This window comes from Zonotrichia leucophrys, chromosome 4, assembly GCF_028769735.1.
Source record: "Zonotrichia leucophrys gambelii isolate GWCS_2022_RI chromosome 4, RI_Zleu_2.0, whole genome shotgun sequence".
NCBI classification, from domain to species: domain Eukaryota; kingdom Metazoa; phylum Chordata; class Aves; order Passeriformes; family Passerellidae; genus Zonotrichia; species Zonotrichia leucophrys.
Window position 1 is genome coordinate 41,856,068 of NC_088173.1, and position 20,556 is coordinate 41,876,623.

The 20,556-nt window shown below is 36.7% G+C and overlaps 1 protein-coding gene across 21 annotated transcripts in view; it reads left to right on the forward strand.

Moving 5' to 3' along the window:
* Window positions 1-20,556, forward strand: part of INPP4B (inositol polyphosphate-4-phosphatase type II B) — a 263,711-nt gene that overhangs the window by 43,141 nt on the left and 200,014 nt on the right. For 8 of the 21 annotated variants that reach the window (XM_064711320.1, XM_064711317.1, XM_064711321.1 and 5 more), the window contains exon 1: window positions 8,656-8,713. The exons of 10 other annotated variants lie outside the window; for them this stretch is intronic. The gene's annotated coding sequence lies outside the window, so the exon portion shown is untranslated. Of the gene's footprint in view, window positions 1-8,655; window positions 8,714-20,556 lie in introns of those variants that run through there. 3 more of the 21 variants (XM_064711310.1, XM_064711311.1, XM_064711325.1) reach the window with 3 other exon arrangements.

Consider the following 20,556-nt stretch of genomic DNA (forward strand, 5'->3'; position numbering starts at 1 on the left):
GTAAAGTGCACTGCAGATACCAGTGCAGGACGGCATGTGAGTGACAAGCTCCTATATCCTACCCACCACAGGTGGTTTGATTCCATTGGACAGATCATGGCATGCAGCAGTGCTGCTGTTTTGAAGGAGCCATTTGGATGATGTAGGTTTATTGATGTGCTACACAGCTGAAGTAGAAGGAGAAAATAATAAAATTAACATTTAAATAGCCAGGAACACACCACCATTTCAAAATTAGTTGGTGGAACTCCTTTAAGCTGACACAGCCTTTGATTTTTATATCATAAAATAATAAATCAAGCCTTCTGTAACATGGAGTCAGATCCTCATCTCTTCCCTCATCCTCAGACCCCTGTGAACACCGTCACAATTAGTGTTACTTGGTCTGGGTTTTAACAAAGCTTTGGTAGCTTCAACTTTGCTGAACATGGTTTCAATACCACGTGTGACCATCTTGACTAAAGCCAGTGTATAAACTGATGAATTCTTTGGGATGCATGCAGCAACAAGGAAATGTAATTTTCTTTTTTGAGAAATGCAAATAGTTGAGAGACAATGAGATGGGAAGAAGCATTTGGGTGGTATAGGTTTTTGTGGATGCATCCTTCCTCTTTTTATATGTATTGACACTACTTTCCTTCTATTTAGGAAGTTTTATATAGATTTTAAGGAGTTAGTACTGATGAGAATTAGGTGTTTACCCTATTTAAAAAGATGTGAATTGAAGGGAAAAGAATGTTCTCATATACATTACCGCTAAAATCTTTAAATAATTCTTTTAAATGCTCAGTAATCTATATTGGAGAAAATTACATTTGGGAAGTGGTAGGATACGAGAAAAGGCCTCAAGTTGTGCCAGGAAAGGTTTAGATGGAATATTGGGGAAAATTTATTAATTTAAAGAGTTGCAGCATTGGATTCCAAAATTTGGAAGGAACTGGAAATATTCTTCCAAGATGTCTCTTCAGCTGCCACATGAATAACAAGGAATCCACGTCTTTTTGTTTTGCATATGTGCAAGCTAATTTGAATGTTTTCAGCCTCATTCTACAGTATTTTAAATGTGATTTTTGGTGAATGAAGGAATGTTCTTCTAATTTTTTTTCAAAAGATGTTTTGAATACATTATTTAATTTATATAAATTAGGTAAATTAGGAACAAGGAAAAAACTACCATTACTTTGTTACTTGATTTCTTAATTGCATAGTCATTTATTTTTTTAATTATATGTCCTATTCTCCACCTTCCTTTTAGAAGATGGTAATTTTTGAGTGTAAAACTGAAAATGTATGGGAAAACTAAAATATCACTGTCCACCTTTCAGATATATTAAGACTTTTCATATTTAAAGTTAGGAGCCTATACTGTAAAGTCAGAAGTGACTTTTAGAGTTGTGTAGCTAAAAGAAAAAAGGCCTAGTATTGAGCCTTGTTTGTGATTTTTGTTTATTGCTTTAATTTTTCCCCAAGGGGAATTTCTAAATTTTTTAGAACAAGCAGTGAAATATGGAACTGTGTGAAATATCTCCTCAACAAAGTATTTCTCTTAAATGTTGCTGACTCTTTCTCTTCTTTCCAGTCTTGCAGGAGTTCCAAAGCTTTAAATACTCAAATGCTCTACTTGTACAGGAATATATATTTTCTGATCCAAAGTGGATAGAAAAGTGTTGAAGGAAGTCAGCTCTTGCCTGTTAAGTAATATTTTTGTGGCTTATAAACTGGGAAAATGGAATATGTGAAACTGAAGTGTTCATTTTGATGTATTGCTGGCTGTTACTCCTTTCAGAATAATAAAAGGCAAACTTAAGTGTGAATTGGAGAATAATGTCAAGGGAAAAATGTTACTTTTTGGCAATGGTTTAAAATAAATTAAACTTTAGAAATGTTCAGAGTCAGGTGTTTCCCTTTTGACTCACCCCTTGCATTAATATATCCCTATTATTTTTTGTAGTAAATGACCTTTTCCATTTCAAATTAAAAAGACAAATTATGGGCAAAGATTTTCTTTCTTTCTTCTTCCATTCTGAAACAGAAACATCTTCAAGTTCAGTAAGTAATCAAATATTTACAAATGAGGCAAGGGGTAGAAATTCAGAGTGAAATGTTCCATAAAACTGGAGTAAGTACAGTGCTTCTGATTAAATAGCAACAAAAAAAAAATTGCTCTCAAACAGCAATATATAAAGTGAGCAGCATGATGGCCACTTCACTGCTCATTTGTGTGCATCAATGCAAACATTGACTGGAAATGGGAAGAAAGGTCAAGACTGTTCTCTCAACTACTCTTACAACAGTTCTACATCATTTGCCGTCATGGTGACAACTTCTGCCTCTGATTCCTCCATTAATTAAAAATAGAAAATGGTCTCAGTGAGAAGTCTTTAAGTTGACATTACTTGCCAAGCACTAGCCAGCTATGTAGACAGCTCAGTAAGGTTCCTTAAATTTCTTCAGATTTTCAGTGAAGGAAGACAATGGCAGATTCTTTGAATTCAATAATCAATTCGAGATTTTATTTAGCTGTTGGTCTGGATGCCTCTAAAAGCTGGCTCAGAAGAATATTTAGATACTTTTCATTAGAGGTGAAACCTTGATGTTCTGAGACCTGGTGAAGTGACATTCAAAAGTCCATTCCATAATACAGAAATTTTTCTGTATTATCTCAACATTGCTTAATTCAAAAAGTGTCATTTGTACTTCACATAAGTGTTATCTTAAGAAATAAAGAATACAATTTTTTTTCCTTCTTTAATGATTACATATGTTTTTGGAATTCCATAATGCTGACTGTTTGGTAGGCATAGGGATCCATTATATTAAAGTTAATATAAAGTGAGCATATTTAGAATTTTCCAATTCAGTTTAGTTCAGTTTAACTTTCTATTAAGCAAATGTTTGTATTTAAGCACAGCTCTCAAAGGCATAATTTAGGCAACTTTATGTTGCAATCAGTGTCAATATACCTTTTTTCTTTGAAAATTTTAAGAGGAATGGTGAATGCTAATGAAATTCTTTCCAATTATAGAGTTTATTAAGAACCAAGTTCAGCAAATGTTGCCCATTGACTTTACTATGATCTCTATTTGGATTAGCACATGGTGCCAAAAATAACATTCCTTCCATACCATTCCTTGATACCAATCACTGTATCACACAGCTATCTTGTAATTTTTGTCCTTATTGGTGACATCAGATGGTGTGATTGAGATGTATATTAAATTGCAGCTTTGCTTGCATTCTTATTTAAGATGAAAGTTCTGTAGTACAATTCACTCTGTTTTATTAGTTAAATTTTATGCCAAAGAATTTCTATTTGTTTAATAGCTTCATGTCAGCAATGCATCAGCTTTCACTTTGTGTGCCATTCCTATTTTGCTACCAGTAATGTAGGTTAGAATAACTGAGAATTATAATAAAGTTATATAATTTTATAAGTTATCAAGTTCCCCAAACTATTCCCAGATGCTATTCTCTTTGACTTCTTTGAGAGTGCTGTGAATTCAGGGTTTTTAAGGTTATGGCCTTAGTATAGGACATATTTGAGATGAGAACTCAAATTTAAAGTTAACATTGCGATGTGTTGCATTGACTTTGTAGATGAGTGAGCTGTGCACACACTGCATACAAGCTAATTAAGTATTCTCCTAAGTGGAAAAAATGCTAAAATAGCACAAAACATGTTAAAATTAGAGAACTAAGTGAATGAAAGATAGTCCTTCACATAATTGAAATGCTTGTTTTCAGATGTCATAAAATGGATAAAATAATAGAACTGAGGTTATTTTTTCAAAGATAAGACTGAATATTAAAGCAGTGGAAGATGGAAAGTAAGTTATGTGTTAAATATATTTATGGAGATGGAAAATATATACAGAGATAAAATTGAGTGTGTTTAATTATATCAAGTGTATTGAGGATAAATGAGAGAGATGATTAATCAAAATAAGCCAAGAAGAACATGAGTATTGAAATTGTTTAGAAGGCAGGGTGTTGTGTTGAGCTAGGAATCTTGTATCTTTGCCTGGATAGGTTAGGAACATTTTGGTGGACTATTTCTAGATTTTCAGGATAGGTTTCTAGGCTTATTAGGGGTAAGTTTACTTGTGTTCTTTGTGGTTTTTTTAGTTGTGGTTTTGGGTTTGGCTTTTTTGTTTACTTTTGGTTTTTTGTTTCTTTGGTGGGGTTTTTGGGGTTTTTTGAGGGAAAAGCATATTTTAAAGCATTGAAAATCCTAACTTTTGATCTCACTAGCTTGAAAAAAGCTGTTCAAGCTTTCCTTTCATTGCAATCTACCAATGGCAAGGTAAAGTAATATCCTTCAGGAAAAGAAACAAGTGTGAAATACAACTGAGCTACCTTAAAAGCACATAGTTATGATGGTTACAACAATACTAATGAAAGCATTATTCCAGATACTTGTTCCTGCAGGGAGAGGGGTTGTGGATTAATTAAGGATTACTGCAGCACTGGAATGTGATACACTGTTCTTTAGCAAGCCTTGTTTTATCCCCTAGACACCTCAGGAAGGCCTCAATTTCAGGTCTTGAAGTCTCTTTGTTCTTGCTTATTTATATTGGACTCAGTTGTACTGTGTGTGCTTTGCTGGTGCGGCTGACTGAGAGCTGAACACCAGAACAGGTTTGTTTTTGGGAGCTGAAGGCTGATGCTCTTCCATGCTTTTCAAACTACAAAGACATCGTCTGGCACAGCAGCAGCCGTTGGTGGAGGTGCTTCTTCAGCAGCAGAGATTCCCAAATATGTGCTGAATGTACTGCTAAATCATGCTGTAACAGCATTCATGACTACTGGGGACTTAGAAAATATTTTGTTTTGGTGGTAGGAACATGACTGGAGTAGTGCTGGTTAATGTAAAATATAGGGCAAGAGGATCAGTAAGGGTCATGGAAAAAAGGTGCCTAGAGACAAGAGCAGCTTGAAAAGGTGGTGAATATGAAAGAAAATATCTAAATCCTTTTTATGGATTCTTTGCCTGCTGAAGGTGGAATTGGGATATATGTGCAATTATGTCTCAAAGGGTGCTTTTTCAAATTGTACATCATGTGCTGTACCTTCTGTGGCTCTTTTCCCTCACTGGTAGCAGAACACCTTCTGTCTCTTCTAACAACATTGCCTCCTGCATACTGACTTCTCTCAGGAATAGTGAGTGACTGCTTTAGAGCAGTGACTGCTGTAATTATTTCTTCATTGTAGCTTTCTTTTAGGCCGGTCTTAAAAAATTTTGGAATTGTGGCAGGTACTGTATATTGTGTCTCAATTTCTTCCCCTGAATGCTCCAAACTGGATTTTTGTACCCTGGTACATGAATTATTTAACACTTTTCTTGGGCTTCATTCATGTCAAATTGTTGCAGGGATAACATGTTTCAGCTTTTCTTTTAGTCTAGTTGTCTCATCTTGGTTGTAAAGCAGTATGGTTTAGTCAGGTCTGTTTGTTTCTTTCAGTTTCATTGTTTTAACCTCTGTTAGTTTTCTTTTCCCTGATTCTTGAGGGAGACATAGTTCTTTCTTCCAGTTATGTATGAAACCCCCAGTTCTCCATCTGCCTCCTACTTTTATTTTTCCCTTTAGCTTTTTGTCTTTGTATTTTGTTCAGTTTTTCCATTTTCATCCAGCACCCTTCCTGCATTAGCAGTAATAATATCTCATTTTATAGTGGTGTTTTTTCTTGTCTTCCATGTGATCCATGTTTTAGAGGCTGCATAATTTCAGTGTCACCAGGCTTATCAATATTATGCTGCATTTTGAAGAAGCCATTAAACCTGACATATTTTGTGACTCCTACTCTTGTATGCTATAATTAACCCTAACTATCAATCAAGACAGAAAGAGTAGTAACTAATATAATGAACTAATTCCATGCCACATTATTAAAGTAAGTTATTGTTTACTTTATGTGGGAAATATTTTATGTATGTTAGAAAGGATGTAAAACATTACAATGGTTCAGTTAACCACTGTGATTGCTTTTTCTGTCTGCTGAAGAGCCTGGTTGTTCAGGAGATTGAATGACTTCAACACCACTCATTGTTCACCATACAATAAGAAATACTGTGCCTCCTAAATCAAAGTTTAACCATCTGCTCCTAATTCAACACCCATTTAACTTTTTGAGCCTGGTTATTTTCCAGTAAACCAGCAAAATCAGTACCTTATCTTACTATGTCAGCCAATTTTCACCTTTAGATAGAGCATTTCTTAATAGTTGATACTGAGGGTTTATTGGGCTTACAGCTGCAAAACCGCTGTAGTTTTTCTTGCTGCTTATGGAATGGAAATTGGTTGTATATGATTGTGTGCTTGATAGTGACATTGCTGCTAGAATTTGTATGGCTCATGTTGACTTATTGACAGGGAGCTCTTTAGTTTCCTTCAGTTTAAATACAGGGCATGGCATGGAATTAAATTTTCACTTTTTACTAATAACTGTAAAGCTGATAGACCTCATACTTAGTGGAGTCCTAAATTTAATTTTCAATAAAGAAAAGTTGTTCAAAAATTCAAAGCTATTGCTATTTCAAAACAAATTTACAGCATTATGTTAAAATTCTGCTTATATTTGCCACAAAATTCAAGGAGCTGGAGTTTCCTGCAGTATAAATGCAATTGTATTCTGCTTGTATTGTGTTGTCCTAATTTGTTTTGCTTCCAGAGAGGCTGGGTGAGAATCACAGAGGAATGCTGTAATTATGCTTTGTTCATGACCAGAAGGCAAGTCCTGCAGAGAAAGTGTGGGGTTTTTCCAGTTTTCCTCTCTTTCCCCTGCTCCCCATTGTTCCCAAGCCCAAAAATTTAAAAATAGATGTAGAATTAGGCTTACCTATCTTATTCTATTAGTTCCACAATTTAAAGTTTTATGAATGCTATCCAGAAAAGGTCTTTGCACTGAGATCAGTCCAAACAGGCTGTACAGGAGGAAGATGGCTTGGGTTTTGCTCTCTGGGAGAAAGGCAGAACTTTGCTTTGAAGTCATCTGTGGGGTGGGATCATGTCTCCTGAGGTTTCCCTGTGGTGGGCCTGGGTTCTCTTTGGAAAAACAACACAGGAAATAAATTTTTGTTTTCAGCTAGCCATTAGAAATATCATTATAAAAATCTATCAACACCAGTCAAAATAATGAATTGGTTACAAAACCTTTTCAACTGCTCACAAAAATGTGGATCAGAGTCATAAATTGATCTAATTTGGGAAATACCAGGTAGCGTGTAGCCATGGATGGGCCAGGAAGGTAACAGGCTGCAGCCTTCATAGATGGTTTTGTTTTTTAAAAGCCCCTTTCTGTATTTTGTCTGAACTATCTAGGACAGAAACTTTAGTTGTTGGCAATACAGAAAATTTGGCAGCTGCTCTCAGGAATAATTTTGTAGATGTTAGTCTCTTCAACTGTACTTATTTTTTGATTCTGCTATCTAATTTGATGTATTTTGATTAGGGAATATTCTGTGGAAGGCCAAATTCATACTCTAATCTTGCCATGAATAAGTAGATATTATAAATAACTTGGTTACTCCTAAATAAACACTGTTTAATTATTAGTATGTAGCTTATGATGGGAAAAAATACAAGAAAAAGCCAATAAACAAAATGTGCTGTAAGGACAGAGGTGGGACTGAGTAGCTTTCATATTCTCGTCTGTAGTGTCCTTAGTATAAGGACCAAGTTTGAGCAAGTCAAACTAACCTTACAATTTTCACAGTTTCTGTTCTGCTGTGTTGTACTTTCTTATTTGTGGCCCCAAGAAGCTGCTCTAGGTTCCCTGGTCTTTAGACTGTAACATTGTTCCTGTCTGCTCCATTGCACAAAGCACTGCCTTATCAGCAAAAAAGCAGGGTGTAGTGAGTGAAAACATAGAACATCTCTATAGAGATGTCATGTTTTATGCCTTCATATCCTACTTCTTAATAGAAATAAATGAATATGAGTTTAATCTTCACAGGAACTGGATTTTCAAAGTGGAAAAAATGGATGTTAAATATTCTAAAACCTTGAACAAAGTGATTTGGAAACTCTGCTCTGAACTCAGTCATTTTTTTTTGGAGAAATCTTTGTTTTAAATTGAAATACTGATTTGGACATATATTTCAGTGGATGAGGTTGGTTCTGCTGGCAAGTACCCCAGTAAATTTGCACTCTAAGCACATGCTGATGGCATTAGAGAGAGAATTATTATCTTTGCTCTAAGGGATTTGAGATTATTTGCCCTAGATCAGCTAGTCCATGAGGTTCTGTAAGCATGCAGCACACTGCTTTCCCTTTATGTGGTAGATGGTTGCCTGAAAAAATAAATGTGGCATCTGAGTGTGTTGCTTTTTTATTCAGATATTTGAACTTATGTGTGCACGTGTGCAAGAACAACTGTGTGTAGCTGAAAGGTGAGGGAAGGTGTGGGAAATAGTATGTTCAGAATTACTGCTGCAGGAAAACAATATGTGGTGCATATTGCACAGCAGTGTAGGGGGATAGAATGTAAGAAAATAAAGGTGGTGTAGAAAGTAATCTTACCCCTAAGGAGTTGCAGCTGGGTTAATTACTAGAGGTTGGGAACAGGCCTGACTTTAACAGGCCACAGCTGTAGCCAGTAGGAAGAGTGTTATAAAAGAGTGGGTTGGTTGGCTGAGGGGAACTGGAGTTAGCCGGTTGCTGTGAGAAAGAAGAGTCAGTGCTGGGAGGAGCTGCCTGTGTGAAACACCAAGGAGGTACCAAACTCTTGCAATAAGGAGACAGCAATATGGAACAAAATGCCACAGTTCCCCATTTCTGAGATCCAGACAGCACGTAGCTCATCCTATGCTGCTAGTCTTTATTTTTTGAAACATATCCCAAAAAAGCTAAATTGGCTATTTTGCTTTACTCCATGTTCATCAATAGCTTAAAATAATCTGTTTAGGGTCAAGGCTGTTAGCATGTGCTACAACTTATGAGTGCTTCTGTAGTCCAGTCTGAATTTTTCAGTTTTTGTTTGTGTGTCCCTCAAGGTGCTGTGCAGGTATACTAGTCATTGTAGTTCTTAGGGCATCATGTAGTAAGGGATTCTGTGTTCTGTTCTTAATCTGAAATGCTGATGGAAAATACTGCTTAGAGTCAGTTTTCTAAAAGGTCTTTTTTTTGTTAATTGACTGAGAGCAGATTTGAGGTATATTTTTTTAACCCTCTGTAAATTGTTATTAAAGTGTTTTCAGATTGCCCTATTTCTTAAAGCACCTTCATGATTTACTGGCAAAGTTCATTTCTTTAACCTGAATAGTTATCCTGCCTCTTTCTCCTAAGAACTGGCAATTAAATGAAGTGGTCGTATTTGACCTGCTATATTTACCATGTCTAACAAGTTTAACATTAATGTTTTCCTGTATAAACTGTCTGAAGTATTTATCTGTGCAAAATATCTAAATGCTTTTGATCATGTTGAATACCAAAGGTGTAGGCTTGTTCATTGCTTGAAATAATGTGTAGTTCTTATTGTGCTTTGCTTTTTGATAGAGGACTTGGGTTTTAGCTGTGGATCAGCAGGTGATATTTCCCTTGCACAAAGGAAAAATCCTTCTGGATATAAAGTAGTTCACTTGTCTGAATCTCTCATTTTTATCAGCCTCTTCTTCCTCAGGTAAATGAGCTGATACACTGGGAGTGTTTTGTGTCAAGGGTAGGGCTTTGTGTGGGGATGTCTCCCACCAATCTGTGTATCATATACCTGTGTTCAGCTTTCCTTGGAGTTGAGTAGCTCAGATCAAGAAGGTGATGCTAGAGTGGGTGAACAGGGGAGAAGAACATGTCCTGAGAGAAAAACCATCCTGTTTTTGACGGCTGTGGGAAGGATTGAGACGTGGTTTCCCGTTTTCAGATTCTGCGAGTGCGTGTGTGTCTTCTGTGTACTGCTCACTGGACTGTAAAGCAAAAATTTATCAGCCACAAATTTTATAGTAGCTATGCTGTTTTTGAAGCCTGGTATATTTTACCTTCAGAGGTGTGGAGGTTTTTTGGTGGGTTTATCCCTCCTTTTTTTTCTTTTCTCCTGGAGTCAACCTCTTGTAGAATTAAAATGAGACTCTGAAATTTACCAGGTAGAAATGGCAGCAGTCACCCAACCAAAGATTAGGTATCCCAAGCTCTTCTTGGGGGAATTATTCTCTCAACATTTAGACAACAGCAGAAAATTAAAAGGGGGATGGTTTATTTTGGCTTGTTACACCCATGCTCTCACTGTTCAAGCAGATCTGTTTTCTTCAGGACACCTTGAAAGGATGTTCACTAGTTATGTTTGTGGACTTTGCAGGTGACGAATGGATAGATAAGTTTAAAAAAGAAATAGAGAGCAATCTGAGTAGTTACAGATTTAGCTGGGATACAAAAAGATAATTTTTCTTTGTGAAGAGATAATAGAAATATTATAGTAGGCTTTAGGAATCAGCTCTTCACATGATTTGGCTGTCTGAATTCATAAGAATACTGCTATGCTAGTAGACTTGCACTGTAGGGAAGAAAGATGGTTTCTAATGGCCATGACAATAGCTGGGAAATCACCTCTGGAAATCGACATATACAGATCAAATAATGCCCTGGCACATGGGACTGAATTGCTGATCCCAGACCCATTTCTTTCAGTTTTAGTAATAAACCAGCAAAATCCAGTGCAGTGGAAAGACCTCTGCTCCAATATGTGCCCCAATGTAATTGCAGTCCGTCTTTCCTTCCTCCAGCCTGCCCCTGTGGCATTCAGCTGAGCTGTGCCCCTTGTCTTCCTTGTGTGGGTAAATTAAGGCTAGTAATTCTCAATGTAGTGAAAATGTGCAGTAGGCCTAATCTGCAATATATGGTGCAATTAAGAATACTTTTACTATTATGGACTTGATATTTTTAGGTCCCCAAAAGCGCCTAAATATCCCTTTCTTCTATTCCTCTAAGCCTCAGCTAAAGTGAGAGAGTAAATAATTTGAGTGGAATGGAAACTGTATTCTAACAAAATGTTGCTTTTCAAACTTTTCCAACAGTGGTATGAACTCTGTTCCAAGTTCGGGCCAAGGGACAAATACAGGGTTTTCTACTTTCTTTTAAGATGGTGCAGATAATTGTAATGAAAGTGCGAGCTCTGCAGGCTGTTTTTAGTGTATTTATTGTAAAATCATTACCAAATTCTTATGTTACTTTTTCATTAACTCTGATCATTTAGGATAAGTTTGTTCTTGGGAACTGGCAAATGGAAACCATGATCAATTTGTTTAACCAGAGCAATTAATTCAAAATTCAGGCTTTTTTTATCCAAGAACAACTATTTGAAGAAAAGGGTAATATTCTTTTCTCAACACTGGAAGAGTTGGTATCTCATGAGAAAAATCTGTATCTGGAAGAGGGAAGAGTGTGCATGGCTGGAAGAGAACCTGCTCCAGGCTAGTGGAGTTATTTCCTCTGTATAGAAAAGAAACTTAAAAAGTAGTTCTGCTGCATTCAACAGCACTGAGCCTTAAGGGGAATCCAAGTGAAACAAATGAGCTTTTGTTCATTTTTTGTAACTTCTGTGAATGTGAAGATTCTTTTTCACTGTATGCAGTCCCAAAGTTGTATGCTCTGTCTTGTCCTTGCTGGTCTTTCAAAATGGTGAGCTATTAAAATAAGTAACATCTCCACAACTACCTGGAAGGAGGGTGTCATTCTCTTCTCCCTGACAGCTAGGGTGAGGACAAGAAGAAACAGTCTCAAGTGGTGCCAGGGTGGTTTAGATGAGCTATTAGTAAAAATTTACTCACCAAAAATGGTAGAGTCACCGTCCCTGGAGAGATTTAAAAGATGCGTAGATCTGTGTGCCCCTGTGGCGCTCAGGGACATGGTTTAAGTGCTGGATTAAGGGTTGGACTTCATGGTCTTAAAGGTCTTTTCCAGCGTAAATGATTCTGTAGCTCTTAGTCAGTTTAGTTTTTCTGACCTGGATCAGAACAGTAACCACATCTGTCTTGTAAAGTGTTGTAAATTACATAGATATTTCTTTCAGAAGTGATGAATTTCTCAGTTAGTTTATGTACCTACTTCGATTTTAAAGAAAGAATTGCCTTGTGTTTCTTTCCTACATGTGTTAGTGGAGAGTTCAAAAGCACAAAATAGTTTTCAAATGGGTTTTGTTACTGAAACTTCATCTCTGTTTTCAAACTGTTGGTTGAATATATACATGGCTGCCTAATGCATCTGCTCTATTGGTTTTAGGAATTTGGATGAGACTGCCTGTCCCTGATGCCAGACACTGATGTTTGCTATTTCTACAGCTTTTCTGTAATGCAGCTTTCTGCAACATTTGAAAATTATGAAATGAAATAACAGAAATTAAAATTAGAATTGCTGTACAGAAGAGAGCAAAACATAAAGTGCTTGATAATGTAGATTTTGCTTATTAAAGAATATGTTTTAAAAACCCCCAAAGCCCTTAAACACATACCAGATGACTAAGACTGTTATTAAAGTTTTTTGAGTCTATAGAGCTACTTTTATGTTGTGATTGTGTTATTCCCCAGGTCAAAGCTACAAAACAGACAACTAGAAAGAAGATTTCAGCTGTCTGAGAGCTTTAAAAGACAGACAGGCAGTCACTGATGGTGTGAAATTTCATTCCTTAAACACAGCAGGAGTATAATACTCCAAGTGAAGCAAGAAATTCTTTGATTGTGGAGTAATGCCAAATTTCTTGTAGCTTTTTCTTTGTACTACAAATGGTTATAAGGATATTACCGGCTGTTTTTCAGGGTTTTAGCTGCAGTAAATCTGCTATTTCAGGTCTTTTTGTTCTCCGTTGAAGACTAACACCTTCAGACAGGAAAGTGTTAAAAACTTGTAGTAAGTTTTTTTGCAGGCAAAGCTAACTGTTGCCTCTATGTCTGTCTGCTCCATTTTGAGCAAATCCCCAAGTTTCAGCCTGTTGGGATTCACAAGGAGGCTGAAATGTACATGTTGAGGAAACTCCAGAACTGAACATGGTGAGGCAGGAAAAGCTTGACTTGTGCAGTAAATATGCATAATTTGGGTCATGGGACACACCAGACATGTTCATGAATCCTTGCCCTGCCAGCTGTGCAGGGCAATAATTAGTACAATAATTTTATTTGACTTTTCAGAGATGGCGAGCTAATAAGAAGTGAAACTCAGGGGGAAATTGTGGCCATTGGTTGAGATGAGATCTTCCTCCACTGTCCTCTGTCACCAGGCAGTTCTTAAGGTCAGGCTTCACGTGAGGTAATCAAGTGTGAGATGAAATCACTAGCAGCAGTCACAGAGGAGGTGAGATAAATGTTCTTCCCCTCTCGCTGCGACATCGAGTTCACTGTGCAATGGTTCATGAGGACCCTGCTGATGCGAGAGATGATGCTGGCCAGTAACTTTTTCATTTGGCAATAACTCCAGTGTTCTGCTTGTCTGCCTTCAGCTTTCATAGGGGCAGGACCTGAGTGATGCTTCTGAGTGTAAGTGGCATGGTGGCCTTTGGAGTGCATAAGGGACAGTACCATTGCATGCATTGGAAAGCTGTTTTTCTGATGCTCTACATTCATTCTGTTTTGATTGCAGATTCCTCTGCTTTGTTGGCAACATCCCACGTTGAACTAGTATGTCCTTTGAGCTGCATCAATGTTAAAATCTTGGGATGTAAATAAAAAGCATGTTTTGTAGTATTTATTTGCTTAGGTACTAGAATTGAAATGCTTACCTTGCAGGAGTTTTCAATTTTGCTCGTAACTTGTTTTTGATGGGTTATGGAGTTTTATGTTGACCATAACATAAGTAGTTAAGGTAAAATGGCCATAGAATTTGCAATTATGTGAATTAAAAAGTCCTGTGATGAGATGATTAAAGGGGGAGTTGTCTGCATGTAGAAGTGTAGGCCAGCTGTTTAGTAACAAAGTTGAACTGTTCCTGTTATATACGTGAAGGAATGAGAGAGGTTCTTTACAGTAAAGAAAAGTTATTCAGAAAGACAAAACCATTAGATCACAGCTCTATTAGCTGGAGGTACATTGATGGAATGGTAGGGTATTATGCAAAACTGTGGGAATAGAGCTTCAAATGCTGTTCACCCAGCTGCCATGGAAGTACTGTAAGGAATTGTATTTTACACTTGCTTGCTGCTCTCTTTTGGGTATGGGAATTAAAACTGGGCCCCTATGTGCCATTCAGACCTGGACAAGGGGAAAGTGGCTCATTGGAGACTGGAAACTGCATGTGGAGATTGGAATGCTCAAATTCACTCATTGAAGCTTAGGTCTTGGAATGGAAACTTTTTATTAAGGCCAGCCAGTAAGACATCCTTTTGGATCTGACTACTATTTTTAATGAGGCTTGGGGGTTCCAGATCCATTTAAGACTTTCTGTATACCACTCCTAATGAAAGACTGCGTGGAAATCTGATTTTGAAACTTTATGGTAGTGACTTTTTAAACATTTTTTTAAAAAACTCCAAACCTGAGGAAGACTTCTAACAGCACAAGCAAAAAGCCTTCTCTGAAGCAAGTTCATTTATTATGAAATTTTATTGTGTTTTTATTATGGTACTGCTTAGCACTGCACTCTATTGTCAGGTTTCTGAAGTGTTCTATTTAAATTGAAGTCGTAGCCAAAGGGAGTCTAAATTACGTGAATATTGTCAAGACCACTGTTCAAACCCTAGAGGAATTACTGCTTGCTTCCTGTTGAGAAATATAATTTAAAATCCCCGGCTTCAGAAAGAACGGAGAGACAGCCTGCATAAGAACCTTTTTAAAAAATTTTTTTTCTTTTAGAAAGCCTTAACTCATACAGAGACAGAAATCATGTTAGTCCAAGTTTCAATTCAGTTTTCTTTTTTGACTGTTTTATGTCCTCTTTTAACCTATTTTTGATGCTTAAGAAATGCTCTTATTTTTCTGCTTAGGAAAATTCTTCTTTTTTTCATCTTAGAGATGAATACTATTTTTTTGGACTACATGAGGAAAATGAAGGTATTTTGTATTTAATGGCTTTATGTAGAAATCTAATTGGATAATGATTTTGTCTTCATGGGTAGCTGGACATCACAGCTCTCTCCTGGAAAAGACAGATTATGGCTTTATCCAAAATTTGACCTGTGAAATGAGCTTGTTCTCAGTGTAATTCCTGAGTCACTGATGAATTGCAAGGGACACTTTTGACCCACAGAGGTGGAGCTGGCAGCTGAAAAACCTGGAATAAGCCATCATATTTCTCAGTATACCTTAAGATTGTTTTACTTCTTAATTCATCCTCTTGGTGTTTGTTTTGTTTTGCTTGTTTTTGTTTTGTGATTGTTTTTGACTGGTTGGCTTTTTAATTTTTTTTTTTAATTTTTAAAGCATTTTCAAAGCTCAATGTCAGTGCAGAATTCAGCCTAGTAGACATGGTTTCTCATGTCATCATTGGGTCACTAAGCAGTGTAACTCTCTATAAATACAGTTTTTAGTTAAAAGAGAAATAGTTCATATTCTCAAACAAATGTGTTTCATGTTTTCAGACAAATTTTTACTTCTTAATTCATCCTCTTGGAACAATCCTTCTCATCAATTAGTACTTTGCACAGATCTTTTTTAAATGAGAATTACAAAACTTGAGTCTTCTAGTCAAATACATTCTTTCCCTTTCAGTTTCTTGTTCTTAATATGTGGATTCTTCTATATGTGTGCCAAGCATGTTTTAGCACAAGTAATTTACATTTCATCGAATTTTTTAAAAGTTCCGTGTTGAATATTCCAAAAGTTCCGTGTTTAATATTCTGATTATTTTCCAGTTTTGGAGATGGGGTGCTGCTCACCCACAACTTAGGGCTGGTGTTCCAATTATGCCTTTAGAAAAGGAAAGGAAATTTGTTTGGTGTGGCAAGAAATGCTTAACGATATTATGATTAAAGTGGAGACTTTAGTCTACTTTATAGTCCAATGTAACTGCATTTCTAGTACCTTTCAGACTTAGAGGTTTTTTTAAGTATAAAAAGATCTTCAATGAGTAGCCTAAAATCCATCATATAAGTGGTGAACATATTCTTAATCTAATTTAAAAGGCTATATGAAAAAGAATGAAAAAATTAGTTTAAGTATACCTTAGGGTATTTTAGATGCAATTTTCAGGTCATTTCCATAGTATTTCAATGCAAAGAACTTGACTCTAATTGTAAGACTATTTTTTTTCCCCCAAGGGAAAATAATATGGTCATAAAGTTCAAGCACTTTACAAAGATTCTCACTTTTCTTTCGAATTGCTTAAATTAGGTTTTTTTGTCTGATTGTTGTCCTGTGAGTGTTCATTCATGGATGTTCTATTTACTTCTCCTTTGTAGTTTTTGTCCTACTGAGTGTCTTACTGATTTTCGAAGCAGTTCCCACCTCAGCTCTGATGGGTTGATGGTCTTTTAAGAGAAAGGAAAGGACGGTATATTTTGGGCCAGGAGAAGAGGGAGCTGAAGTGAAAAGATCCCTTTAAATAGTAGGAAAAACAGTAAAAGGAATACAATGGAATACTTGAATGGTCAAAAATTATTTTTCTGGGGCAGAGAGCTGCTTTAAGGGGCATGAAAGGAAAGTTTCACTACTCTTACAGCCGGGAAGAGTGATAAATGTCCTGCTTACCTATAATCAAAAATGTCACACAAATCAGCTTCCATAACAGTGCAGCTCATTTAACACTTGTATACGAGTTCTTGCCATTATTCGTAATCCCTAAACAATAGTTCTCACCAAGTACATTTATATTTTATGCTCTATTCCCATAGGTGTGTTTTCAGGAAAAAGCCCTAGAACAGTATTTTAACTCTGTGCATGTGTCTCAGTTGTTTTCCTGTTCAATGTGAAAGTGAATTAATTGGTAGCCTATATTAATACTTGTTTGCATAAGGAATGCATGATTTTGATGTGCTTCTACATGGATTTGCTAGCTATCTGTTGGATTAAATATTTAATATATTAATTTCTGGCTGCAGTTGAATATTGTCCCAGATCAGTGCAGCTTCTCTGAGTTGTAGGTCTATCTAGAGATTATCCCTTTGTTAAAATTACTGATAGTATTTTAATGTCTGTTCTGCTCTTTGTGGTGTTCTTCTGCAAGAAGAGATTTGGCTGTGCATCACAGAAAACTTTTTGTATCAAGTTATGTAAAACTAGCTGAAAAGTTATTCTGTAGCTGTACCCAGCCTAAAAAGTGCTGCTAGGGAATTCAGTGTTTTCAGCTGAAGAAGGAGTTTACAACAATGAGTGAATAGCCTTTCACACCAGTTTTTGCACATGGAAGATCTACACCGGACTTCAAATTGGGATTCCAAGCCATGTAAACAGCATTTTTCCTGGTAAAGCTGCTGGCAAAAGACAAAACAAAATTCGAAACCCACACCATTAAAATGGCATTATGGGATAACTGAATTCATTATTGGTAAGATATGAGGATAACTAATTTGTGTTCTAGATACCTGGATACACTTATCAATTGCTTTTTATTATGATTAAAGCTTACTTATTTGAGTCCTGACTACTTCTTGTTGGTAATGTCTCTGAAGTCCTGCCTTGGAAACTGGAGTGTTCTAACACAAAATGCTGAAACAAATTGGCAATACTTCTCCAAAAGATTGTTAGGCAGAACAGACCTTAGGATTGAATGTCTGTAGGTATATGTTCACAGTTTTTTTAGCATTAACTTCTATTAAGTTTGAATTGCAGGACTTGAGCGTATTTGTCTATTTTTTTATCCTCCAAATTTCAAATTAATTTGAAAATGTTATGCTTCCTGGAAGATAGAATCCATATTGGCTGGCTTCACATGTTTTGCTCAGGATTACTGGATATACTTTAGAGAAGCCTCTTACTTTTGAGCTCAGTACAGTATCAGCTATCTTGTTGAGTGGTTAAACTGGGACACAGGGAAATATCGGATGCTTATTTACAAAAATAGGCCATAGTTTTCAGGCCCATTTTCAGGGCTGTTTTTTTAGTAGTATTATCACCATGTGCTACATGTTGGCTGAGGTCACACTGCAGCTGGGAAAGTATTTTCTCTTTTTATTGAACTTTTAAGTTGGATTTTTGTTGTTCACATAAACATTGGTTTCAATTCATTTGAAAGACTGAGTTCAAATACAGGAAAGAAAAGCAGCAGTATTTTTTCTTTTTTTCCTATTTGCTTACCAGAAGTTAAGGTGAACTGTCATGTACCTACTTGTTCAGCACTAGAAGCATCCTCGGTTTTGTGTGGTTCCCTGCTTGAGGAGGGTGGGAATATTTACAGTGGTGCTGTACTAAATTCATGAACTAATGAGACACTTGCAGTTCATTCAGTTTTGCCTTCCTATGCACTTGTTGTGGGGTACTATTGTCAAATATTCTGTAATTTGGAGTGACCTCTTTATAGGTGTGCTCCATTCATTTCTGAGACTTGCAATGTTTGCAAAAATATAATCAAATTGTCATGCTAAACCTCAATAGATTATGTAAAATTCACTGTGGCTTGTAAGGGACTTGCATAAGGGACTTCCCCCAATTATATGAAAACAGCCCAGTTTGTGAGAAGATTAGACCTTGTTGCTTTGGGCTGAAAAGGAGTTATATCAGCTATCAATTGAAATGAAGTTTATTCTTTTGAAAGCATCAGCTGGATTTTTAAAATGACTGTTGTTTTTGAATTCTAAAAGAGGTGCTCTTTTCCCAAATTCTGCTTTCTGCTCTGAACTTGAGTTGTATATGAACATTTTTCTCTTCTTGTGAGGAGAAAATGACTATTATCAAAATAGTAATTAAAAGGAAGAAAGAATGGAATGCCTCATCTCAACTTCTCAAACAACAGCTCCTGCTCCATGGTTTGCTAATTCTTATGTGTTTCAAAAACCTCTTCTAGATTTTAAATCCTTTATTGGTCCAAATCTCTCTAGAAGGAGAACTTCTCTTTAGGCTACTATGGTATATCACTTGGATCCCTCTACAGCAGTGGCAGCAATTCTGCTTTGAGGTTTTGAAAAAGCTGAAGGACTCCTTTTCATTCCATTCATCCTTAATATGATGTGCAAGTTTTATGTTGTAGATAAAGTTTTCTCAGGTGGAGGGGGGAAGACAGCTGTTAGTCTAGATAGAAAAAGTAATTAGATTGTAGGGATACTAAAGGAAGGCAGATCTGTGACATCTCTGAGCTAATTGTAGGGAAGAGTGGTAGTAGAGCAAGTGGGTATTACTGAAACCTGACAGTCTCTGAGCTGATGGCTTTATGGAAGCTGACTCTTGGGAGACACAAGCTGCTTGATGAGCATGCACGTGGCTGGTGTTATATATTTGCAGCATTATAGCAGTGCATTTGCTAGGTGGGACACAGCACATAAAAAAGGGACCTTGTTGAAAATATCTGGAGATCTCTCTCTCTTTTCAGACAGACCTGGGTTCTGCTGTCCTTGCAGCTGAACTTTTGCGTGTGTTCCACATCCAGTGATAAGTTGTTGGAATGAGGTCTGACACATCTTTTCACCAGTTGTCACTAGCCCTTTGCCTAACTTGAGCTGTGGTGATCATATTGCCTGTAGTGATTGCTTTCCCAAGGACTGAAGTTGTCAAAGAAGAAAACCCTTAGGTGCTATAAAAACTAGCCAGCATCTCAAACTGCTCAAGTGGAGCCTTGTTGCTGAAGTAGTTTCCTCAGAGCATTTACTTGACTCCTTCCTAGTGGTAAAGGTCGTTAGTAAAATCAACAACTGTCCTCATGAAATAACCAGAATTATTTTTCTACTGGCTTGAATAAGGACTCTGCTTTCTGTTTGCTGCCATTCTACTATTTTAAGCTGTCTCTTCAATTTTGGACATCATCAGTAGCACAGGCTCAAGTCCTGGAGTTTACAGTTACCTTTGGGGCTGAGGTTAGTTTGGAGTGCTATCTATTGATTGCACCACTCAAAGTGTTGTGGATTTTTTTTTCATTTGAAGATGCTGGTTTTATTCTATCACCTAAAGATTCAGTGAAATGGAATATGTTATGGGTTTTTCTCTAAGAATGACAGAACTGAGGTTTCTATATTGTGGGGAGTCTCTAAACATGAGCAAAGCACAGTTAGTCTTGAAGGATCTGGAGAGCTCTCATTCCAAACATTGCATGGAAAAGGATTTTTAGTTTATTATAAAACCTAAGCCTTTCACCACTGTAGGTGGTGTTTGAATGTACTATCTGGGATTTAGGTCCACTACAAAGAACGATCTTGATCTTTAATCAGACATGTCAGTCCTTCTTCCAGTCTCAGCTATGCACTGCAGCATCCTGGTACCCTATAATTGTCAAGTTTAGCGCTGGCATGTGTTTTCTTGAAGTTAATTGTTGTTTCTTGCAAATGTTTTGGGAGTTCCCAATGTTAATATGGTGATTATTTCCTGATGAAAACCAGGTCAAGCCAAAAGCAGATTGCAAGCTCGCATCACCTTGCACCAAAATGAAACTCTGTGTGTGTTCAGCTAGCAGTGAGGCAGATGTTCCTTGAATTTACAACTTCTCACAGCCAACTGGGTTAAGAAGTACTTTTCTGCAAGGTCCAATGTCACTGAAACAGCTACAACTGCACTGTATATTCAAA